Source organism: Oxyura jamaicensis, assembly GCF_011077185.1.
Source record: "Oxyura jamaicensis isolate SHBP4307 breed ruddy duck chromosome 19 unlocalized genomic scaffold, BPBGC_Ojam_1.0 oxy19_random_OJ106429, whole genome shotgun sequence".
Taxonomy (NCBI): domain Eukaryota; kingdom Metazoa; phylum Chordata; class Aves; order Anseriformes; family Anatidae; genus Oxyura; species Oxyura jamaicensis.
In genome coordinates this window covers 18,604-26,195 of record NW_023304543.1, presented here as the reverse complement: position 1 = coordinate 26,195, position 7,592 = coordinate 18,604, and positions in this window count along the sequence as shown.

The window sequence follows — 7,592 nt, the reverse complement described above, 5'->3', positions numbered from 1 at the left end:
ACGGGGGGCGGCCGAAAGTGCCGCAGCTGTGGCGTTGGATTTCTCCCAGCTCGGTCCCCGCTTGTTTGTCCCCAGCCCTCCGACACCTGCAGCGGCCGTGCTTGGGCCGGGACGGGGATGGGGACGGGATGGGGACGGGGACTGGGGTGGGGACAGGAGCCGAGACCGGGACAGGGACCGGGACAGGGACCGGCACCGCTTCCCCTGCTCTTCCCCGAGGGGGCCCGGCCCCGACCGGGCCCGTGCTGGGGCCCGGGGAGGCGGCAGGGACCCGCGGGTCCCGGCTGCAGCCGCCGTGCGCTCGGCTCGGCCCCGCCGCCGCGGCCACCGCCCGCCGTGTCCCCGCCGCTCGGCCCGCGGTGGCCGTTAGGTGGCAGCCGTGGGGTGTCCGCCAGGAGGAAAGAACGGGGAATTCGAAGAAAAACGAGCCGTCTGCGCCCGGGGCCGTTCGGCTGGGGGGGCACAGCACGGCCCGGCCCCCTCCCCAGCCGGGGTGTCCTGGGGACACAGCGGTTACCCCGAGGCCCGTCAGGGTACAGCCACCGCGGCCCCTAGACCCCGGCGCGGGGGTTTCTTGCCCAGCGTGCAGCCGAGCACGGCTGCTCCGGGGCAGAACGGCGTGTACCACCTCCCCCCCTTGCAGGCCGATCCCCCCACACTGGGTGCAGCCCTGGCTGTGCTGGACTCGGCTCTAACCCCAGTCTACAAACCCAGACGCAGCACCAGGGCACCTCGAGGTTCTCGTTGCAAGCTCGGGGACAGAGAGCATGTGCAGGGAAATGCCCCGTCTGCACCCCTCCTGTGTCCCCCGGCTCCAGGCGCTCCCTCCATGGCTTTGGAAACTGTCAGCCCCCTGGAGCACAAATTATCTGCAAATCCACCCGGCTCCTCTCCACCTGCGAGAGGTGTTAGGTCCCCAGCCTGGATGCCCACTTGAAGACGTGAGCTGAATCCTTGCTCCCCTTCCTGGCCAGGCCACTTGCTTTATCTCAGCTCCCACTTTATTTTAGAGAAAGTGTGATGGCTGTGGCCCCCAGAAATCCAGGAGGTGAAAACTTAAAATCATTTTGTCATCCACACCCAGCGCTGGGACACGTCAAGGCACAGAGGGCCATGCAGGAGCTGCTGGGACTCTGTGCAGGCACCCATTTTTTGCTCACCTGCAGCCCTGCGAAAGGCTCCGGGCTGAGGGGGGAGGTGTGAAGGAGCACCCCACAACTGAATGCTCACTGCTGACTGATGTAGTGCTCGAAGAAAGAGACGCACAGATGTTAAACATAAGCTCTCTGTGCTCCAGCAAGGGCAGCAGCCCAGGAACAGACAGACGTGAGGAACAGTGCGGAGCAGCCCTGCAGCAGCATGACCCGTGGGCATGCAGAGCCTAGTGGCACTGGCCGGGCTCCCGAGGATGCACCTCCAATACGTGTATCTGCAAAACATGCAGAGAGCAGGGCTGGGAACGTGGCCTTGCTGGGAATTGTAACTGGGGCAGCTGGACGTCTCTAGCAGCTTCCACCCCTTGCCAGTGAAATGGCTCTGACTTTTGAAAGCATGCTTTGTACCTAGAAAGAATAGAGGCGAGGCAAGCTTTCCCTGCCCCTGGCACTCACACCGGAGACTGGGATCCAAGCCCTTTGCAATTTGGCCAGGGCAGAGCCAAGCCATCCATGAGCTGCCCATGGGGAAGGGCTGGGAGCTTTCGCTGGAGTTTGCAAAGTGTCGGGGAAAAACTGTGCAATTTGGCCAGCACCGGGAAGGCACAGTTATGGGCACGCTTCTACAAGCAGGGAAGAAGGCAGAAAGCAAGAGGCCCAAGTGGAAAAGACGCTGTTTGCTTCATAGTGCAATATCTGGGTGAGAAAACCCGCCTGGAGCAAGAACGCCTGGGACTGCATCCAGGGCCACATGGCAGCGCGTGGTGGACCAGGGGTGGTGGCCCTGGGGGTGCCTCGAGCGCACGGTCCCCACTGTGGGTCTCCTCCCTGCAGCCAGCAGGCGTGGGCCACACGCTGTTCCCATTAACACCCCAACAGCCTTGCCCGGCTGTTGCACGCCCAAGCACCCCGGTTGTCCCGGGGGTAGCACCGACAGGCCAAACACCGCCGTAAACACACCTTCGCCATAGCTACGGAGGAGTCCTGCACCTGCCCCGGGGGACAGCATCCGGCGCCGTGTGTGTTTACGGCGTTGTCATAGGAAACGCTGCTCGCTCTGGGATGCGGGCGGGCGTGACACGACTTTACGGTGCCTGTGCGGAGTGCAGGGGATGCATAGCTCAAAGGAAAGCTATGTGTGAAGGGCAGAACCCGACGCACAGGGGAAGGGGGCCCCAGAGGTGTCCAGCCCCAGCGCAAACCCAACATCGTCCAGCTGATGCTGCAGACCCTGCAGGAATGGAGAATTGTCCTTCCTGGGTCAGGCCATTTTCCCCTATCCAAACCTGAGATGTATTTGCAGCGGGGGATATCCCCCAATGCCCAGGGCAGCACCCACGGGAAGATCTGCGCTGCATCAGCTAGAGGGAGAGGAGACCTGGTGGTGGTGGAGGAGCCCAGAGCTCTGCGTTTGGATGCCAGCACAGCGAGGGCTAACTGGGGGACAGAGGGCTGCTCCCCCCGCGGCGGATGGCCATGGTCTGTGAAGAGTGACGACAAGCACAGTTTTCCACCATATCTGCTCTGAAGTTGGGTCTGGCAAACTGACTTTGCCCCAGCGTGCTCCCAGGAGTCATGGAGTGGGGAGAGACTGGGGACATGGAGGTCCTTGCTGCTGCCCTGCCCTGATGCTGGGGTCCAAACAGCATCACCTTGAGCAGGGTCTGTTGCTGTCTTGGGAAGCTGAGGCTGGTACATCTGCTTGGTCCTGTCTGGCATCGTACAGGCTTAAATTTTCATTTCACTTCCCCATCCCTCTGCTGAGCAAGTGCCTAGTGTTTGACCACCACATCTTCCGGACCAGTGTTACAGTCTTGAAATCAAGCAGCAAGGGACAGGGAGGTCACCTCTGCCCATGGGCAAGCACCATTATGTTTTTGTGCCTTGGTTTACCATCTGTTAATTGCTAGCTAATGAGTTATCACCCCAAACAGTCTGAAATGCAGACCTCTGTAAGTCTGCCTGCTGCAGCATCGCAGAGGCATGCATCTCGAGGCATGGGGCAGGAGGAGGCAGGTTGTGAGGCTGGACAGGGCTCTGTAGTACCTGGGAATCAAATCAACTCTCTGCTCAGTCTAATTTCTGGTAATCAAAACCTTCAGACTTGTCAACTTCCTTGTTCAGAGCTATTTTCACTATTTTCACGTGAAATCCACCAGCGGGATGCCAGGGTGCAGCATGTGCTTGCAGTGGTGTACCTGCTGCTTGCTCCAGCCCTCCAGGAGCCCACTGGCCCTTCACAGCATCTGTGAATTGAGCCCTGGCTCCTGTTAAAACACCAGCATCCTTCTAGAGCATCACTAGCTGCTCTAAGCATGGTCCAAGGAGGAGGTCTCCATCTCCATCCTCATCCTGGAGCAGTATGAGACATGTTTCAGCAGAGCCACATTTTGGGGCACACTGTGGGTAGGATTGTCATGCTCCCAGCTATGCCCCTTGCTTTTTGGTGCACAGACATTTCTCAAAGCATGAAAAGCATGGCCGGCCCTGCCCAAGGGTGCCGGGGCTCAGGCTCAGGCTCCCTTCCAGCCACTGGAAGGTCCCAATGTATGTGTGTGCTGCGTTTGATCGAGTAATGAATGGGCCCACATGAGACCAGCCATACCCTGCCCAGTCTCAGCTTTCCATTAGCTCATTTCTCTCCAGCAGTCACTTCCTGCAGTCGTCATGGAAAGAGGTCTTGCCAACATAAGCTTTTGCCAACACGGGGTCTTTCTCAGTGGGTTCAGGGCTGGAGCTGCAGCCACATGCAGTGGTGGGGTTCTCAGCCTTGGCATGACCGCAAGAAACAGTATCAATCACTCGTGGCCTTGAAGGGACCCTGAGGTGTCTTGGGAATATTTATTAACACATGGCTGCAGCACTGGGGTCTGCCTTGGGGAGAGAGGTGAAGGGGAGACAACACCGTCATTGCTCAGGCCAGACACCTACCCCAGCACTATTTTGGGCCATGCACAAACAACCAGAGGATGCTTGTGCAGGTGCCTTCTCTGCAGGCTTTGCCTCTCTTTCTCATCTCCTCCTCCATTCCCCGCAGGTGACTAGCTCTCCTTGCACTAAGGCACAGCACCAGTGAAGATTGGGTTGTGTTGCCCTGGGACATGAGCTGCAGAGTTGGTGGGATCTCCATCCTTGGTCATATTCAGGACTTGCCTGGACAAGGCACTGAGCACCCTGACCTGGCTTTGGAGCTAGCCCCGCTTGCGCAGGGGCTGGGCCGGAGACCTCTAGACGTCCCTCCCAACCTAAATCCTTCTATGATTTATATCGAATTCTCTTTGGTATTTATGTAGTTCTGGGAAGTCTTTGGTGATGTATCATTGAGCTGTTATAATCTGAAGCTGGCCAAGGAGGGATTTAGTGGTCCTGGCTCCATACATCTCATTCACATTGTCCTTCTCAAGGACAGCTAAACATCTGCTGCTGATAGGTAACTCCAGGCCGTGCGCACCCCGCTTGCTGAAACCTCTTTGTGCCGGGGATGTTTGGTCAGATCGTTCAAGAGGCTGTTTTTGTCCTTCCTCGGGCTGCTTGTGAGCTTTCCAAGTGTTGATTAAAAGGTACCATCACTGCAACGCATGCTGTGCCTGGGTGGATATAGCTTTCAGCAACTGAAACGCAGTGTTTACTGGAAGGCTCCACAGTTGTTCTCGGTCGGGACTGATTCCCTGCCAGATGTCAGCTCTGACCCCCAGCAGTTTCAGGAGTAGAGCCGCCTAAAAATTGGAAGATTGTTTTGTATCCTTGAAAGAAAAATGGGTATGTTTATTATGGAGATATTGCTTTTCCCTGCCCTCATACTCTGAAATGGCCAAAGCGTGTTCAAAGAGACTTTCCTTCAAATGGTCTTTGTGCAGAGACCGAGGCTGGAAAATCTCAACGCAGAAGGGGAGAACTGAAGCGAGCTGTGGGCAACTGAGCACAGCGATGTAACTGGTAACGCTCAGCCAGAACATGAACTTTAGACACTGCCTGCGCTCAAGTTTGTGTCTGTAGCACAGAGGGGCCCTAAGGAAAAGGCGGTGGAGCTCGATTATCTTGCAGCCAGATCCTTGTGGTGTTGAGGGGAAACATATAGCAGGCAGGGCTGGGCTGCCTCCCTCCCTCCAGCGCACCCTGCAAATGCCAGTCGACGGCTCCCAGAGCACTGATTATCCCAAGCATGAGTCAGAGCCCAAGAATCATGAGCAGAGCTTCAAATTAAGACTTATTAAGAAGAAAGAAAGAAAAGAAAAAAAAAAAGAAAAAAGAAAAAAAAAAAAGCACATACTGGTATGGTTTCTTGTGTTCTGCTTTTTAAGCTGTAAGGTTTATGCCTGCAGCATTTCTGTGCACCCAGAAGGACTTAGCATTTTCCTTTCAGCAGAGTGAAATCCGAGTCTCCTCCAGCCACGTGATGTCGGGAGAAGGCGATTGAAAAACCCTGCAAGAGGAGTGATGTATTTGCTGATGTTGACAAGGCCTGGAGCAGCAGCAACCCGGAGATGTCCGTAGCCAAAGAGTGCCCTTGCAAGGAATAGGAACTCCCCATGAGGTCTCCAAGACGAGTCCCGTCCCCTTTCAAGGGGACCTGGGGGCTGGGAGGGACCTGCTCAGCCATGGGGTCACCTTGAGCTGAGTGCCCTGAGCCAAAACACCTATCAAAGGAGGAGATTGGTTCAGAGAAATCTGCAGCCCTGTTGTCTGACTCCCAAAGGAGCACCTTATGTGTAATTAAATCCAGTATTTCATGGTGTACTTGATGGGGAAATACTGAAATCTCCCTAAAACACCCTTTCCAGCAGGGCTGCAGCTGTGTGAGCTGGTGGCTCTGCCCAAGCTGCTGGAAAAGTGAGCGTGGGGTTGGTGACTCTAATGGTGTGGTGAGGAACCCAGAGAAGTGATGGGTGTCATGGTCGGTGGTCCAGCTATATCGGGGGCTTCCCTCACAACACTCTGCAGTCTTGGGGCAGGAGGGGAAGGCAGAGGGGACCAGGGCTGGGCCAGGGAGGTGGCTGAACCAGGGCAAGGAGAGCTGGAGGAGCCAGCAGCCAGCTGGTGTGAGTGAGGAGGGTTGGGAACCTGGTGTAAAAATCTGCAGACGGGGGGAAAGGAGAGCTCCATGGAGAGATGAGGAGAGAGGGTTTGGTGCTGCAGAGCAGTAGCCACAAGGAGATGCCAGCATCCCGGGGTGGTGACACCAAGGCAGAGGAGCTGGACAGAAGTAGGCCCAGAAGTTCCTGGGCTGGCATTAGAAACACCAGGGATGGGAGCAGTGTAGGCACAGGAGGTGTGGGAATCTGAGCTGGTGGAATCAGGGGCACATTTCACCCCAGTGCCAGCCAGGATCTCCCCAGAAGCACCACCAGAGTGATCTTCCTGCAAGGCTCTTCCAGTGTCCTCCTGGCCCTCTCCAGCCCACTCTTCCCAAGCCGGTGCTGCTCTTCACCTCCTACCAGAGCAGCAACCAGACCGCCTCACGGGCTGTGCCCTGCTGGTCTCATCCTGTCTGGTGGTCTGTGTACTGCACAGCCTTTCCCTCTTGCTCTGGGGCAGTTGGCCAACAGTGGTCCCACTCCTCCAGCCAGCAGCCATGCTTCCATCAAGCCCCATCACAGCTCTTGGCATCCCACAGGCTCTGTCTGCCTGTCGGGGTTAGCTGCCCTCTCAAGGAGCCCTGGGAGCTGCTGCCCAGACCTGGCAGGTCTCGAAGCCCTTGGGTTCCCACCAGCCTGTCTGGGCAGAGCAGCGAGCCCCAGAGCGCAGCCCCTTGGAGGGGAGAGCGCCGGGGCGGGACCGGCCGCTAGCCCTGCAGTCTGGCAGCGAGCTGCAACACAAGCGGAGCCCTGGCCCGACACCAACGCACGCTGCTTCCTCCCGGCAGGCTGGCCAACAGGAGTCAGATGAGGACACGAGAGGAGCCGGGAGAGCAGGGAGACGTCGGGGGAAAGTGGGGCAGCGAGGGCACGGGGCTGGGGCGGGCGGGTGGGTGCTGCCGGTGCTCCCCGGTGCAGGTGGAGGGGCCGAGACTGGTGGTCCTTCTCCTCGCCTCCTCCTCAGAGCCTGGGCTGTCTCTAGTCCTTCCCCACTGTCCAGCCACAGTCCCTTCTGTCTGGGCATTTCTGTAGGGCCAGAAATTCCTCACTTTCAGTTAAAACCCCACCTTAACTCCACAGTCTCCCTCTGCACAGGGTCACAGCCATCACTGCATTCATCTCCCAGCTCTTCCAGAGTTTCACCTCTTCCTTGGAGCAATGGCATCTCCATCCCTCGAGTGCCCTATTTCCAGTGACACGACACTCGCTGTTGCTGTCTCATTTACTCCCAGGACCAAGGCCAGAACAAGGAGTGTCCCTCCTGCCATCTGCTTGTGCACATGGTGTGTTTTTAGGTTTGAGATGCCTGGTCCCCATGGTAGGAGCGCCCCAGCATCAGCCACTTGCCAAAACCAGGGGCTGA